At 40.5% G+C, this 17,391-nt stretch overlaps 1 protein-coding gene across 3 annotated transcripts in view; it reads right to left on the bottom strand.

The window, feature by feature from the left end:
• Positions 1-17,391, bottom strand: part of LPP (LIM domain containing preferred translocation partner in lipoma) — a 715,816-nt gene that overhangs the window by 512,195 nt on the left and 186,230 nt on the right. For 2 of the 3 annotated variants that reach the window (XM_030822968.1, XM_030822969.1), the window contains exon 3: positions 15,586-15,649. The gene's annotated coding sequence lies outside the window, so the exon portion shown is untranslated. The other variant, XM_030822971.1, reaches the window with a different exon arrangement.

The following is a 17,391-nucleotide window of genomic DNA, read 5'->3' as shown; positions in this document are numbered from 1 at the left end:
AAGTTTCTTCTGAAAGAAACTATAAAGATAGTGTTTGGTTTCCATCTAACTTCAAATAATATAATTTTCTAAAGTTTCGCTTTGCCTAAAACTGTAAAAGAAAAGATAAAACATCCATTCCTCCCCACTAAAAACCCAAGTTTCAATATCAACTTTTCTTCGGTAATTCCAAAGTTATTATATATATTGAAAATACAGAAAACTTTGTTTTAAAAACCATAAAGCCAACACACAGAGACATGCATATGAAGTACAGAAATAGGCCCACATGCATCTTTGTCTTACATATTCAACTTTCCCTCTGGACATTATGCTATTATTATTCAAATTATTTTCCTCCTTAAAAGCCTGGAAAGGTACAAAAAAGAAGCATGAAACCTGTATTTAACAAGATGTTACATTCACTACAGATCAGCTGTGCCTCCGTACTGAAATTTAAATTAGTCAATGGTGTTCTTCCTGAGAATATACATTAAAAAAAGAAGACTGCTTGGCATTTGTGTGTATGTGTGTGTGTTTTTTTTTTTTTTTTTTTTTTTTTTTTCAGAAAGAATGTAGAATGTTATCAACAAACCTCATCTAAATCCTATAAAAGTTAGGAAAGTATAATGAATATCATCTAATGAATATGGCAAACACTGAGAAAACCTACAGAACATCAATATCAGACAAAATCTGGGTTTTAGTTGTAGCATTTAAAAATTCTTGCATCCCTTTTTTGAAACCAAAAAAAAAAAAAAAAACAGTGGTCTAGTTTTGTTCTCAGCTTAATTAGTCAATTCATTTAGGGCAGAGTGCCTTTTTCTTTACATTACATATGTGCCTAAATTTGTTAAAAGTTAAAGGAGTCTTACAAACTAGTTCAAGGCTTATTTCAAATTAAGGAAATAAAAGAAGACAGAAATGCAGTATTTTCCTTCTGGCTTTACTGAAAACAAATCAGCTAAAGTGTTACCCAAAGCATAACAGCATTTAAACCTGAGGCCCCGTAATTCTTTTCCCAAACTCGTAAGGAGGTAGGTTATAACATAAAAAGACTGAAGACTCCTCAGCAGAAGGCTGAACCACTGTCAATGAAGTAAGACCTCTTCGGTATGTAGTGGGGGAAAGTAGAAGTAACATTACAATATTTGAAGACAAAAGATCTAAATGCAAATCAAATCTCCATCACTTCTTCCTAGAGGTAAATTTGAGCAGTCGATTGAATTTTTTTCTTCATTGTAAAATGAGGATGATAATAGACAGTGTATTGGGTTTATGAAAAATAATCATACATAAGAATTCTTAACAAAATCTAATTTGGTGAGAACATTTTTCCACAAAATCATCATTTATTTTCACCAGCAATTAGTAAACATTTTTTAGAAGTCATCTGAATCCAACTAAGTTCAACTCAACAAAAACTTACTAGATGCTCATCCTGTGTTTAGATCTCTTCCAGGTGCCTGATTAAAAGGCAGGGAAAAAATAAAAAGTGGAAGGGAGAAAGACCCATTTAAGTCACAATTTCTGCTCCTGAGGACCCTGTAATCTTGTGGCGGAGACCACATTTCACATATAAACTATTGGAAAAATACTTGACATTATAAAGTACTCCAAAAAAAGCATGGTACTGACAGTGAACGGCTCTTGTGGAAGTTTTAGGTGAGGTCTTACGTGAGGCCAGAAAAGGGTTCAGAGCAGTGAGAACACGGCATTATGATTATTTTTCCCAGCCCCTTTAAGCACTCACTTCTCAAGGAACCCATCTGCGGAATCTGATAAGAAACATTCTCCCCCAGAAAAGTTTCTGTGGATGGACATGCTTAGTGGCACCTTGGCCATTTACTCTGGGCTTCTTACTCCCCTTCACTTTCCCGACCCTGCCTCTGCACTGAGTTACTCTCCGTGTCTTCACCTTCTCTGCCCCCTTCTAGGCACAGCAGTGTCACCAGCCCATCCCTCTGCAGCTTTCAGGGCTGAAGAGCCCGCTCAGGCAGGGCTCAGTGCCGCACAGCTGGAACATCACCAAGCAGGGAAACAAGACCTGACCTCCTCTCCCAGCCTTCTCTCTATGCACTCTGTGGCCTTGAGCAAGTCACCTCCACACAATGCACCTCACTCTCCTCACACATCAAATGAGAGTACGGGATATTCACAAGCCCTTCTTGCTCCTAAACATTCAATGTCTGTGCCTCATCTACAGTTTCCAACAATTTCCAAGTGGCAACTGGGGGCTCACCAGTCACACAGCTCCTGAAGAGGCACTGATGTGACCACATCAACAGCTTCTATTGTGGGGAAGGTCAGTGACTCCTTCAGAAAATAGCTGATCTAAACAGAGCCCAAGGAGTGTCATGGCAACACCGCTCACAAGCTGCCAAAGGTGGGGAGGAAAAGCAGCCAATATGTGTGCGCAGCTGCCACATTTCAGAACAGCAATCAAATCTCGTTAATATCGTCTTGCTTAATACCAAGTCCCATAGATCATAAGCTATTTTTATTGTGTATTTAACAGATTTGTGTATTGTCTTCCCTGCCAGAATCTTCACAGTCCAATACAGAAGACTCTGCCATCCCAGGGCCTTAAGACCTGAGGCCACCCAAGGTTAACTCAGGAGAAGGAGGAAGGGGAAGAAGCAAAAGTAATAGAGGAAAAATGACAAGGGGGGAGAAAATAATACACATTGAGGTCGAGGCTAGCTAGGGAAGAGGCAGGAGTAACATGTAATAAGTGCAAGTAAAAGCCAATGCTACAGACACTCAAGAAGGAGGCATCCACGTTGCAGCTCTCCAAAGACTCAGATGTATGTGTCGAAAGGAGAGTGGAAGAGTTCAGTCTCCTGGTACACTCGGGTGACCACAAGTCCCCCAATGCCAATTTTGATCACAACTTCTGTCTATTTTCACAGTCTCTACAATCCATATCCCTTAGAAGAGTCATGCATGCTACTCTGCAGAGCCCTTTATCTGTGTTCTAGGAGGGAAGCATCTATCCACTACCGAGTGCCTTTCAGAGCTTACAGGAAAGGGCTTCTGCTAAATGTCCTATTTAGAAACAATCTGTCTCCCTCATGGAGGAATGGGAATTCTAGCTTTTGATGACTGACCAAGCCAAACTGTGTGAAAACACCTGTCACAAGGCCTGTCACATAACAGACATGCAATGAATGTCTACTTCTTTCCGTCTGTTTAATATAGCAGCAGCAGCACCTGTATCACCTTTATTCTTAGTGGTCTTCATAGAAACAAGGACTCCAGACAGAGCCTGTAGAGTCCTAAGAAGAGACTCAAGTGCCAACCATCTCTCCAATGCTTGGTGAGATGTGGGCACGATTTGCAGAACTGCCACTAACTATGCAGGCAAATTTAAGTAAGTCATTTCTTCCCTGGGGTGGGGGAGCTGGACTAGATAGGTTTTAACTTCCTTTCCAGTTTGGAAATTCTTTAAGCCTATAAGTCTCATATCCATCTCAGAAACAAGCAATAGGCAGAGAGAAAAACTAATGGAGAACATAGTCATTTGCTTCTCTACTGAGCACTATGTCTGGGGCCCTGTGCCAGGAGCTACAGGGAACTCAGAGAAGCAGAAAGTAATCCTTAAATTCAAAGCCTTTAAAATATGTATGAGGGATGAGATGGGGGTGGACACATGGAAAGATGGCAATACAAAATAAAGTTTAATTATAAAACAAAGTCCATTGCTAAGGCTGAATTCCAGAGCCAAGGAGCGGACAGGGATGACTTGCATGGGAAAAGGGGTACGTGCTGGTTTCGCAGGCAGGAAAGCAAGGCCCATGCATGGGAAAAGGGGTACGTGCTGGTTTCTCAGGCAGGAAAGCAAGGCCCACACAGGCAAAATGGAAGGGGGTGCATTTTATAAGAGCTGGCCCTCTGTGGTGGAAGGGTGATCAATATCTGGGATAGTTAAATCTCTTATTTGTTTTATGTCTTAGATTCCCTTAACATCCTATGTTTCATACGTTAAAAACTAGAATAATAATGCCCACTCTACCTATCTTCATCATACTGCTCTGTGGATAGTAAGAAGAAAATAAAATAGGGACAGGACACCTGGGTCCCAGGCCTTGCTCCATTGCTGCTATTCTAGTGCCAGGATTTTGCTAAGTAGATAACCTGGCTGTGTGATAAGAGACTTTGTAGAATTTCAGCTAGAGTTCTTGAGGCTTCTTAAGAACTCTCTTGTTCAAAGCTCACATTTTGCAGATAGAGTCTAGGGTTCACCAAAAGGAAGTAATTTCTCTCAACTACACATGTCTATGATTGATGCCCAGTTCTTCAGACATGCCTGATATTTACCTGCTTCCGAGTCCTGCTGCAAGCTGGTTTTTGCCTGCCAGAGACTTACTCTTCAAATCCTTGTAATATCTTATCAAAGTCCAATTAATAATCTTTCAAAGCCAACTCTTGTCCCTAGTTCTATAAGAAACCTCCAGTAGGAAACAGTTTTCCAAATTCTCTCTCTCTCAAAGTATAATTACTGAGCTCACACATCACACCAAGTCTTGACTGGCCCTGAATCAAACTCACCTCCACAGACCTGCCAACTCCCTCCTTCAATTTCTTAGCAAGCTACCTTTCTTGTAGGTGTTGAGTGAATGATTACTAAGTCACGTTGGTCTGAGAGCCACAGTTCGTAGATGCTCAGCCAAATATCTTCTAAAACATGCCATGTTGCCTGCCTCTGACAAGCCTAGAAATGTGCAATCCCCAGAGCAAGCAAAATGGTTTCAGCCACCTCCACATCCATCAAGCTCTTTACTAGACCAGCTGAACATGCAGCAAAGGAGAAGAGGCATAAAGGAAAGGAGAAGAAGAGCAAAGGGCATGGACTGCAAATTGGATGAACAACCATGCTTGTGAGCTCAGGACCACTGGTATTATCATTCCAGTTTTACAAGTAAGAAATCTGCAGTGCAGCAATTCAACAGCTGGCCAAGGGCCTCATACAGAGTACCTGATGGAGCAAACAGGTCTCAGTGCTGCCACCTTTTTGGCTACTGATTTTACCACTGTGGTAAAATGTTGTATAGACAGAATCTCAATACCTACCATCTGGGGGTGGAGCCAAGATGGCCGAACAGGAACAGCTCCGGTCCACAGCTCCCAGCCTGAGAGACACAGAAGACAGGTGATTTCTGCATTTCTGTTTGAGGTATCGGTTTCATCTCACTAGGGAGTGCCAAACAGTGGGTGCAGGACAGTCGATGAAGCGCACTGTGCGCGAGCCGAAGCAGGGCGAGGCATTGCCTCACTCGGGAAGCGAAAGGGGTCAGGGAGTTGCCTTTCCTAGTCAAAGAAAGGGGTAACAGACGGCACCTGGAATATCGGGTCAGTCCCACCCTAATACTGCGCTTTTCCAACGGGCCTGGAAAACGGCACACTAGGAGATTGTGTCCCGCACCTGGCTCGGAGGGTCCTATGCCCACGGAGTCTCGCTGATTGCTAGCACAGCAGTCTGAGATCAAGCTGCAAGGCTGCGGCGAGGCTGGGGGAGGGGCGCCCGCCATTGCCCAGGCTTGCTTAGGTAAACAAAGCAGCCAGGAAGCTCGAACTGGGTGGAGCCCACCACAGCTCAAGGAGGCCTGCCTGCCTCTGTAGGCTCCACCTCTGGGGACAGGGCACAGACAAACAAAAAGTCAGCAGGAACCTCCACAGACCTAAATGTCCCTGTCTGACTGACAGCTTTGAAGAGAGCAGTGCTTCTCCCAGCACGCAGCTGGAGATCTGAGAACGGACAGACTGCCCCCTAAAGTGGGTCCCTCACCCCTGAGCAGCCTAACTGGGAGGCACCCCCCGAGTAGGGACAGACTGACACCTCACTCGGCTGGGTACTCCTCTGAGACAAAACTTCCAGAGGAACTATCAGACAGCTGAATTTGTGGTCTCACAAAAATCCGCTGTTCTGCAGCCACTGCTGCTGACACCCAGCCAAACAGGGTCTGGAGTGGACCTCTAGTAAACTCCAACAGAGGATCAATATCACGAAAATGGCCATACTGCCCAAGGTAATTTATAGATTCAATGCCATCCCCATCAAGCTACCAATGACTTTCTTCACAGAATTGGAAAAAAAACTACTTTAAAGTTCATATGGAACCAAAAAAGAGCCCGCATCGCCAAGTCAATCCTAAGCCAAAAGAACAAAGCTGGAGGCAACACGCTACCTGACTTCAAACTATACTACAAGGCTACAGTAACCAAAACAGCATGGTACTGGTACCACAACAGAGACATAGATCAATGGAACAGAACAGAGCCCTCAGAAATGATGCCGCATAGCTACAACTATCTGATCTTTGACAAACCTGACAAAAACAAGAAATGGGGAAAGGATTCCCTATTTAATAAATGGTGCTGGGAAAACTGGCTAGCCATATGTAGAAAGCTGCAACTGGATCCCTTCCTTACACCTTATACAAAAATTAAATCAAGATGGATTAAAGACTTAAATGTTAGACCTAAAACCATTAAAATCCTACAAGAAAACCTAGGCAATACCATTCAGGACATAGGCGTGGGCAAGGACTTCATGTCTAAAACACCAAAAGCAATGGCAACGAAAGCCAAAATTGACAAATGGGATCTAATTAAACTAAAGAGCTTCTGCACAGCAAAAGAAACTACCATCGGAGTGAACAGGCAACCTATGGAATGGGAGAAAATTTTTGCAACCTACTCATCTGTCAAAGGGCTAATATCCAGAATCTACAATGAACTCAAACAAATTTACAAGAAAAAAACAAACAGCCCCATCAAAAAGTGGGAAAAGGACATGAACAGACACTTCTCAAAAGAAGACATTTATGCAGCCAAAAAACACATGAAGAAATGCTCATCATCATTGGCCATCAGAGAAATGCAAATCAAAACCACAGTGAGATACCATCTCACACCAGTTAGAATGGCCATCATTAAAAAATCAGGAAACAACAGGTGCTGGAGAGGATGTGGAGAAATAGGAACACTTTGACACTGTTGGTGGGACTGTAAACTAGTTCAACCATTGTGGAAGTCAGTGTGGCGATTCCTCAGGGATCTAGAACTAGAAATCCCATTTGACCCAGCCATCCCATTACTGGGTATATACCCAAAGTACTATAAATCATGCTGCTATAAAGACACATGCACACGTATGTTTACTGAGGCACTATTCACAATAGCAAAGAGTTGGAACCAACCCAAATGTCCAACAACGATAGACTGGATTAAGAAAATGTGGCACATATACACCATGGAATACTATGCAGCCATAAAAAATGATGAGTTCGTGTCCTTTGTAGGGACATGGATGAAACTGGAAAACATCATTCTCAGTAAACTATCGCAAGGACAAAAAACCAAACACCGCATGTTCTCACTCATAGGTGGGAATTGAACAATGAGAACTCATGGACACAGGAAGGGGAACATCACACTCCGGGGACTGTTGTGGGGTTGGGGGAGTGGGGAGGGACAGCATTAGGAGATATACCTAATGCTAAATGACGAGTTAATGGGTGCAGGAAATCAACATGGCACATGGATACATATGTAACAAACCTGCACATTGTGCACATGTACCCTAAAACCTAAAGTATAATAAAAAAAAAAAAAAAAAAAATACCTGCCATCTGTGGGGCAGGCCCATTGAACCTACTGCAGCGGATAGGAGGCATCTGGAAAGAAAGAGCCACAGAAGCTACTTACAGCAAAGGCTGATACCGAGTTTATACTCAGCCAGTAAGATCTGAGTGAAAGCATGGCAGAAACATTGATGAGACAGCGCTGTGTAACTCCAGAGGCAACCCCAGGCTCTTATCAAATGGGAATTTTAAAAAATCCCTTTAAACACACGAGGACTCAGATGCCAGCACACGTTTTGATGGCCCTAGCCAGACAGCAAAGGCATGTTGGCACCACTGTAATTTGTCCATTCACCAATATGCTTCCCAAAAAGCACCCATATGCTTTCTTTTAGCGTCCATATGTTTTTTTAGCAAGGAAACTAAAATATTTCATTAGTTTTGAGTAATTAATAATTACTTATTTCACAATAGTCACCCTCATTAAAAAGCAAAAATAACTGATTAAGCTGCAGGATCCTGGCTTTCAACTCAGGCTTTTTAAATTTTTTAAAAAAAATTCTTCTCCTCTAGGAATTGAGTAATAGGGTAAAGCAGCCAGTGTGGAAATATTCACACTACAGGGAATGAACAGTTATCACCCACAACCCAGCATTCCTCTTGACTGAGACATCGTGATTTAATGAAAAGAACATGGACTTTGGATCAGAAAGACTTAGAATCCAATCCCAGTTTGACCCCTTCTGAATAGTAACTTCTAAGGAAATGAAGGGTGTTAAAAAGATAAAGCCTGCTGGATCCCTTCAACCCAGTCTTCCATTATTCCCAAGGAGTGACTTCACAGCATCCCTGCCCCCCCCGGACCCCACTATCTCAAGGCATAGTACAGCATGCCCCAAGAATGCTGGCAGCATGCCAGCCATTGTCAGCACACCACGGCAATAGCCTTGAAATAGGGCGAGGGCCTAAGCGAATGTTTCTCAAACACTAATGAGCATATGAACTACCTGGGGATCTTGTTAAAATAGAGATTCTCATTCAGAAGTTCTAGAGTATGATCTGAGATTTGCATTTCTAACGAGCTCCCAGGTAATGCTGATGCTTCTGGTCCTCAGACCAAACTTTGGGAAGCAAGAGCCTCACAACTGTCAAGGTGAAGTTAGGAAATAGAATCTTGAAAAGCAGGACATCTGTGCCTGTCTCATTGGGCTGTGATAAGGATCATTAATCAGATGGGTGATAATATTTTTGTATATTGAACAGCACACTGGTATAGTCCTATCAAAAAGGTATGGTTTTGGCCAGGCATGGTGGCTCACACCTGTAATCCCGGCACTTTGGGAGGCCAAGGCAGATGGATCACCTGAGGTCAGGAGTTAGAGACCAGCCTGGCCAACATGGTGAAACCTCGTCTCTACTAAAAATACAAAAAATTAGCCGGGTGTGGTGGCTCATGCCTGTAATCCCAGCTACTACAGAGGCTGAAGCAGGAGAATCGCTTGAACCCAGGAGGCAGAGGTTGCAGTGAGCCAAGGTCATGCCGTTGCACTCCAGCCTGAGCAATAACAGCAAAACTCCATCTCAAAAAAAAAAAAAAAAAAAAAGGTGGGGGGATGGTTTCTATTACAGACAACAAACCTGAGACCCAAGTAAATCAAGTAACTTATCCAAGGCCACACAACTAATCCTGCTGACCTTCAAATACAGGTTTATCTGCCTGTCAAGCCTATCAGTATGAGTATATGCCAACAGAAAGGTAGGAAATAAAAGTAGATACTACTGTAGATTGCTGGTATAAAGCCTCGTTCTTATTTTGCCATTTTTCTCAGGGAGTCATTAACCTGCTGTGTGAATTTTAGTGAGTCTTACCCCTTCTAACCACCTCCATTTCTGCATCTGCAAGGTGAAGGTACTGCCATTGACAAACTCTGAGGCCTCTTCCATCTCTGACACTGCCTTTCACTCTTCTGGCCCCCCGACACACTCACAGTGGGTCATCAGGTGCTAAGTTTTAGCTTCACACATGTGGCAGTCATTACAACTTGGCAGCATCCAAATTCTAGCTGCTCACATCTGCATTTGTGCTGATTTGTGCATGGTCAGAAGTTATCTCTGTTAAAAGTCTAATGCTCAATATAATGGGGGGTGGGTCAGGGTGAGGGGAACAAAATAGATGACCCAAAGCACTGAAATTCTAATTTAGTTGAAAACTCAGTATGATCAGGGCACTATGACCCTAACTACTCTTCATCTCCTCATCTCACTTATCAAATAAAGATATTGAGAACACTAACCTGACAGAAGTTTGAAGAACAAGAAAAAAACTGAGTTATGCATAATGTGTTTCATATGATTATCTAACTTTTTTTATTCTTTCTTAAGGAGCCAGATAAACATGTAGTTAATGAATTATGATATGAAGTAATTCATAATGTATGATCTTGTCCCTTCCTAAAATCCCATAGTACACATTCTCTGTATTCCTCTGGGGCCCATCTACCATTTTCTACCAGAAATTTCCATGGTTTATGAACTTGCATCATTGTCTCTATTTGTCTTCAATGTTATCTCTGGAGGTATTCGCATATTTTGGAGTAAATCCGGATTTAAATCCAGATTTTATATTTATTAGCTGTAAAACTTTGGGCAAATTACTCAACCTCTCTGAGCACCTACCAATTTTCTATTTTATAGGATTATATACAATAATGTATTGAGATGTCTAGCATTTAGCAAATTCTGGATTAAAATTGAATTTGAATGCATGAGTGAATGAATGAAGTAGAATAAGAGTTTCGATACTAAAATATCACTCAATAGTTTGAGATACATACACGCCAAGAGTCATGCTACAAAACGAGCCTAACGCTCAGAGTATAACAATAGGTGACTACGGGAAAATCCAACAGCAAAAGGAAATGTATGCCACTCAAATGTGATCTCATACTTCCCACATAGAATGAAAACTTTTGTTTAACTTATGGATGGCCTTCAGAGCATCTACAAACCTCCTAAACTTGTTGATAGCATTTTCTGAAGTTCTGCATTTTCCAACTATTTCATAAATTCATCTGAGTTTCTGAAAATTCCATAATCCTCACATCTGCCCCAAACACAGGATCATGTGTATGCACGTAGGCATGCACATACACACACGTATATTAAGAACTACTACTTTAGGCCAGGCACGGTGGCTCATACCTGTAATCCCAGCACGTTGGTAGACCAAGGTGGGTGGACTCCTGAGGTCAGGAGTTCGAGACCAGCCTGAACAATATGGCGAAACCCCATCTCTACTTAAAAAAACAAGAAAAAAAAAAAATTAGCTGGGCGTGGGGGTGTGCACCTGTAGTCCCAGCTACTTGGGAGGCTGAGACAGGAGAACTGCTTAAACCTGGAAGGCGGAGGCTGCAGTGAACCAAGATCATGCCACTGCACTCCAGCCTGGGTGACAGAGCAAGACTCCGTCTCCAAAAAAAAAAAAGAATTGCTACTTTAGGCAGGTCTCTGGACAGAAAGGGACTGTCAAATAAAAGAGAAAAAGGAGATTTAACAAAATAAGGCTGAAAGTTGCAAACATACTGTTTAGAAAGTATAGGTAGTGGAACTTATAATGATGACCATCTCAAACCAGAAAAATGGGCTCTGAATTCAAGGCCTCGCTTGGCTGCAAATTCGCTACGGGTCCTTGGGCAAATCTGAGGCTCGTGAAAATCAGAGGGTTCCTTTGACATCATCTATGCCACCCTCCTCCTCCCATCTCACAGATGGAGAAAGTGCAGCTCAGAGGAAAGTTAGGCATTCACTAAATTCATAGCAAATTAATTAGAGCCAGGATTTGAACCTCAGACTCAGTCAACTGATTTCTACTCTACGAACCTCTGTACTGTGAGGTTCAAGGTAAGCGTGTAGGTCCAGTGGTCTCTAAGTACCTTCTATCGGATGGGTAACAATTACTACACTCTTCTCCAGACCTGGAAGGCCCCATGTACATGTGAGTTTCATTTTGGCAATGATTATACTAGCTGTTTCTCAGTCCTAGCCCATTCCCACAAGAATAAGGCAGAAGGGTCTGATATAAGAGAGAAGGGTCTGAAAGGGTGAGAGACACTGCTATGAATGCTGTGTAGCCCAACAATTGGGAATTGCAGGCCTTGAACTAGACTTCATTGTGTTGGCTATTATTCTTCTATCCTCTTGCTTATTAAGTCCCTCATCTGTCTTCTTTTTTTTTAATGTTCCCCAATAATGTGCTGTAAACAGGAGCTCATTCTCAGATTCCTATAATTCACTGGTTCAGAAAAGGGCAGGAGGCGGGTGGAGGAGAGTGATGATGTCAGCATCAAACAACCTCTTACAGGAAGAACTGCAAGGGAATCCACAGTCTTTTAATAAACACGGAGAGCAGAAGGTAGCCAGAACCCTCTGTGCCACGTCTTCATGAAATTAATGAAGATACCTGGAGTCCATTTATGTTTTAAGGACATCTCACATCCCCATGCTGAAAATGAAATTGGTTTTGCCTGGAAGATAATGGCCTTTTAAGAACTAGGAAGTGAAAGGATAGTTTATAGAAAAAGAGTTCTCTACTTAAAGATACAACTATGGAGTCAGAAGAATTCTAGTCCAAGACCAGTCAAAAACACTTTAGACAAATCAGATTGCCTCCCAGACGTTAAAGTCTCCAGCTGTGAAATGAAATAATTTGTTTAGATTACTTGGTAAAGTCCCCTCTGGCTTTGACATTCTGATCTCCTTTACAGATCCAATGATTTGCTCTGGAAAAATCAAATAATGGAAGAAGCATCCACCTCTTCCTAACAGTCTTAATAGAGGGGGAGTTTACCAGATCATCTCATAAGACCCAGATCAGGGAACAACGTCACAGAGTAAAGAAACGTGGAGGAAGACAGCTTTTCTTCCTTAACAAGGAATTGCAAGTTGCTGGAGTAAGGGACTACCGCTACCAGTGTATAAATGCTCATTCTTATAGTATACATAATAAAAGTCACTAACTGCATGTCTGGTATGTAAAAGAAGCAAAAGCTAAGCAGAAAAATAACTACTTTCCCACACTGGCTGTGCAGTAGAGTCATCGGACACTGTCCTATGATTTTGGAAACATGGCACCAGGAAAGAGAAGGGACTAGCTAGGAAATAAAATCATATATAAGAGAACATTTAACCAGAAGTAATGCCATGATCAACTGGTCCAACTTTGTCATTAGATGATGAAACAGACCTCATAGAGGGAAGGTGACTTGCCTAGGTGACACAGCCAGGTGACATTACAGCTGGGATTAGAAAAGGATTCTCATGGCTTCTGGTGCACATAACATACAACATACTGCTTTGCTCCCAAAAACAATGTGATTCTATTCAGGTTATTACAGAGATAATTTCACTGATAACTACTGCTTCTACCTCCACTTCAAAAAACGGTAACTGATTAATTTTATTTAAAGCAGACTAGGACTGTTTCCATCAAATTATAATAAGCAATTCACTCTGGCAATATAGACAAGTCCATGAGATTTAATTGGGTATTCTTCATTCTTGCTAATGAATCACCCTGTGGAAAACAGGGATAATCAACCGTCTACAAGAGGCCAGAAGCCTGTTCTCGTTCAAGTACAGATCTTGCCTATTAAAGAACATTAGGTATCAGCTCTAAATAGTAAACAGGGTATACTGTTTCAGATTCCATGGAGTGCAGCTTTAAATAGATTTGGTTTGGAAATGGGACAGAGAACACACCGCAGTCAGTGGATCAACGTCGAGAGCAGAGAAAAACAATGATTACACTCATTAAATGGGTACCTGTTGACACATTTACTGTCAAGTCTAATTATTTATTGAAACTGTTATTCTTTCTTCATTACTACCACTGATACCAATTATTGCCACAAGATTATTTTAAATTTCTACAGCATGCTCCCAGAATATTTACTTCTCCACCTCCCAAAGGTTACTTGAGAGGTTTGTATCATTCCCTCTCTACCATTCCCCACCTCCGAAATATAACAAAAAGAGAAAGAGAGAAAGTTCCTCTTTCTTGATAGTAATTTTTGTAACCTTTCAGGGCTTGCTTAAAACTCCTCTTGATAGTTTCAAGATGGGTTTCTGTGGGGACAGGGGATATAGCTAATTACTTTTCAAAGCTTATTCCATTAATATTTAACAATTGGCATCAGAGGGAAGGTTAGTGTGATAACTGCAGCTTCTAAATGAACAAGTTAGATCTCTGCCTCACAGAGCTGTCAAAAGCTATGATAGTAGGTATCTACAGTACATTCTTTTCTGATATATTTGTCCATAAAAATAAAACATTAGAAATAAGTTTTTGCAGGGTTATTTTGTGGACTAGAAAAGAAATAAAAGGTGGACAGGAGCCATTCTTACATTTTTTGCTACTATCTTTTTTAAAAACAATGTTCTCTTTTTCTGTGTTAGTTTGCTGAGAATGATGGCTTCCAAACACCGAATGTTATCACTCAGAAGTGGGAGTTGAACGAGAACACATACACACAGGGAGAGGAACATCGCACATCGGGGCCTGTTGAGGGGTGGAGGGCAAGGGGAGGGAAAGCATTAGGACAAATACCTAATGCCTGCGGGGCTTAAAACCTGGATGATGGGTTGAGGTGCAGCAACCACCATGGCACATGTATACCTACGTAACAAACCTGCATGTTCTGCACATGTATCCAAGAACTTAAAGTAAAATAATAAGTAAATAAATAAAAAGAAAACTTCCTGGGTAAACTAGCTTATATTCCACTTGAAAAATAAATAAATAATAAAAAAATAAAAACAATGTTCTTTTTTTGTAGGAATAAGAAGAAAATCTAAATAACTTAAGTGGCTGTTATGTCTGGTTTAATTATAGAAATTTCATAGTCCATACATAACCTACCTTGTTTGCACATGTGTTCTTATTATACATATATGATATTAGCTTTGAAAATCATGTAAACCTAACACCTTAATTTCCTCTCAATTCTAAATTTTCGAAGTCCTACAAATTTGGGGCAATACTAACCAATTTTATTCTTCTCAAAGGTCTGTGCGACTAAAGTCATGGCTGCAGTTCAAGGTTATAGATATAATATACCAAAGGAATTAACAAAATATTCAGCGGAACACATGTGTATAGTACTCTAAATAATGATATCAAATCTTCTACAAAGTTGCTATTCTACATATCGACTACTTCACCTCTTTTTGGCTAAGTTCTGAAACATTCCATAAAACACAGTAGAGCTCATTAGGAGGTACAGATTCAGCAGGTTAACTACAGGAGAAAAATCGCATCTGGTAAGTTTTGGAACTATGATGCTTCCTTTAAATGTTTTTTCTCGGTTGGCCTCCATTTTCTTGGAAAACTCAAGACAAATGTATTCTTCTGCCAAGGATTGGTGTCATTCCCAACGGTCCCCCAGGAGAGTGGCATTCAGATACAATGGATGCAAGGTTTCAAAAGACTAACTCAATTTTCTGTGTTCTTAGGATTTTCCTGTTGTGGCTTTGGATTCTAGCTCTTTGAGATGATTTTGTTTGGCAGCTAAGAGAGAGTGACTGACCCAGCCAGAAATATTTGGCCCCTTCAGAGCCAGGTAACACTGGCAGCATAGTGTAGTGAAAAATGCATTCAATCAAGGGTTAGGAAACCAGGTAAAAAGCCCTCCTGCCACATACTAGTTGAGGATACAGTAAAATAATGGTTAAGCACATTCTACTCCATTGCATTTTATGGACACTTAAATTTGAATCGTCTGTGTGGCCCAGATTTTTGGTTTTGGTATTAAACCTTAAGGGCTATGAATTAAAAGGGAAAAAATAAATCAAAATACAAAAATAAAAAGAGAGGTCAGTTCACTGTCTTGGCCATTTTTCAGTTCTTTTCCTCATAAAGTACCTTTGTATTTCTTCTATTCTTTGTATTTCTTCTAAAATCAACATTACTGGCTCAGATGCCTATTAGTATTTCATAAACATGAAGACACGCCTCCTCTCTTACCTCAGATAGCTGGCTCCTGGAATGGATGGTTGACACAAGGTTCAGCCAACTGCAATGCTAGTATCTGCAAATGAGATAAGTAAAAATTACTTCCAGACACCAAACCTATATTTATTCATTAATAGTCATAACCTCTTATATCTACATAATGGTTTCTTGTTTTACAAAACATTTTCACATTTATTTCACCCCACAGGAACCCGATGAAGAAGCAGGAAGCGATGATTCTACTCACTTCATAGGTGAGGAAACAGAAGCTCAAAGAGGGACAGAAAGGATGAGAAGGGAACTAACACCATCCTCATGTTTAACTTCACAGAAACCATATAAAATGAATATTATTGTCCACATTTTACAGAAGTAGAAACTGAAGTTCATAAAAGGAAAGTAATTTGCCCAAGATTATACAGTTTAGTATCTGGCAGGGCATGAATTTGGAGCCAAAGTTTCTGCCTGCTGGTCCAGTAATCCTTCCTTTCTACTTTAGTTTTTCCTAGGTTATTAGGCTAGGGAAAGACAAAGACAAACAGCAACTCATTGTCTTAATCCACAAGGCTTGGTGGAGAGAGAAAATAAAATAAAACCAGCTATTTGATTGAAATGAGGAAATGGGAAAAGTACATAGGATTTTGAGCCAGTCAGATTTCCTTTTACCAATGGCCTTAGGCAAGTTATTTAAACTCCGTGAATGTCAATTTCTTCATATGTACATGAAGATTATGATATATACTCCATAGCCAAAGCTGCCCTTAGTTAAACTTTTTAAATAATATTTCTCTCCATTATTCCATGTATATGGTTATAGAGAGCCGTGATAACATTTCTTCTCATAAATCCACATTTATATGATCAAAAGATAACATTATAAGCACATTAGGCAAGAGAATATCTCTTTGACTTATGTTTCCTAGTTTTAAAACACCGAAATACTAATCTATGTCACTCTCACATGACCTCATCTAACAAGAGACAGCCCAAAAACTTTTAAGATTTTAAAATCAAATGTTTCCTTGGCCCCTAAAAAGCAAAACAGATACTGCTTTAGCTGAAAGACCTGCTGATGAATCACACATCATTTTCAACTTTGGGCCTATAATCATGCCCTGGGTTCAGAGAGTTGGAGTTTCCACCAGACTAAGAACTAAGCAAATTTGTTTTAATAGAATGGATAGGTTTATTGAGAAATACAAGACTTCTAAGAAGTTTTGATAAAATGTCCCATTTACATAAAGGACTCAAAACAGGTTAAGAAAAGAACCTGGATCCAGCAACTATACCCCTGAACTTAAAATAAAAGTTTCAAAAAAAAAAAAAAAAAAAAAAAAGAGCATGATTGATCAGATGCCCTGCAAGAAACTTGTCATCTACCACTAAATGAAAGCATTAATCATCTTTTAATATCATGCTTTATTTAATAGCTTGAAAAATCACATTGATCATTATGTCTCAAACCATCCCCTTTATAATTCCAATTAGAACTTATTGCCCAAATTTTACAAATACAGAAACCAAACTTCAAAGATCACATGGTTAACATGGAGCAGATAAAAATGTAACACTGTATCTTGATACCAAAATCAGTAAGCACCCTTCTACTACATGATGTAGCCTCCTAATTGCTATTTGAAGAGGGTAACTAAATAACTTCAGGAAAGGGGAACCGAGTGCATAGCACAGAAAATTCAATTGTCGAAGCACTAACACACACTTAGTTCTAAGTTCTGCTTTATTAGCAAGTGAAAGGAGAAAGAGTAGACTTCACATCTGTGGTCTAACCAGAAGGTGACACATTACTAAGCTAAAGCA

The sequence above is a fragment of the Nomascus leucogenys genome, chromosome 11, assembly GCF_006542625.1.
Source record: "Nomascus leucogenys isolate Asia chromosome 11, Asia_NLE_v1, whole genome shotgun sequence".
NCBI classification, from domain to species: domain Eukaryota; kingdom Metazoa; phylum Chordata; class Mammalia; order Primates; family Hylobatidae; genus Nomascus; species Nomascus leucogenys.
Note: the sequence above shows the minus strand (reverse complement) of the source record. Positions and strands in the feature narration are given on the sequence as shown.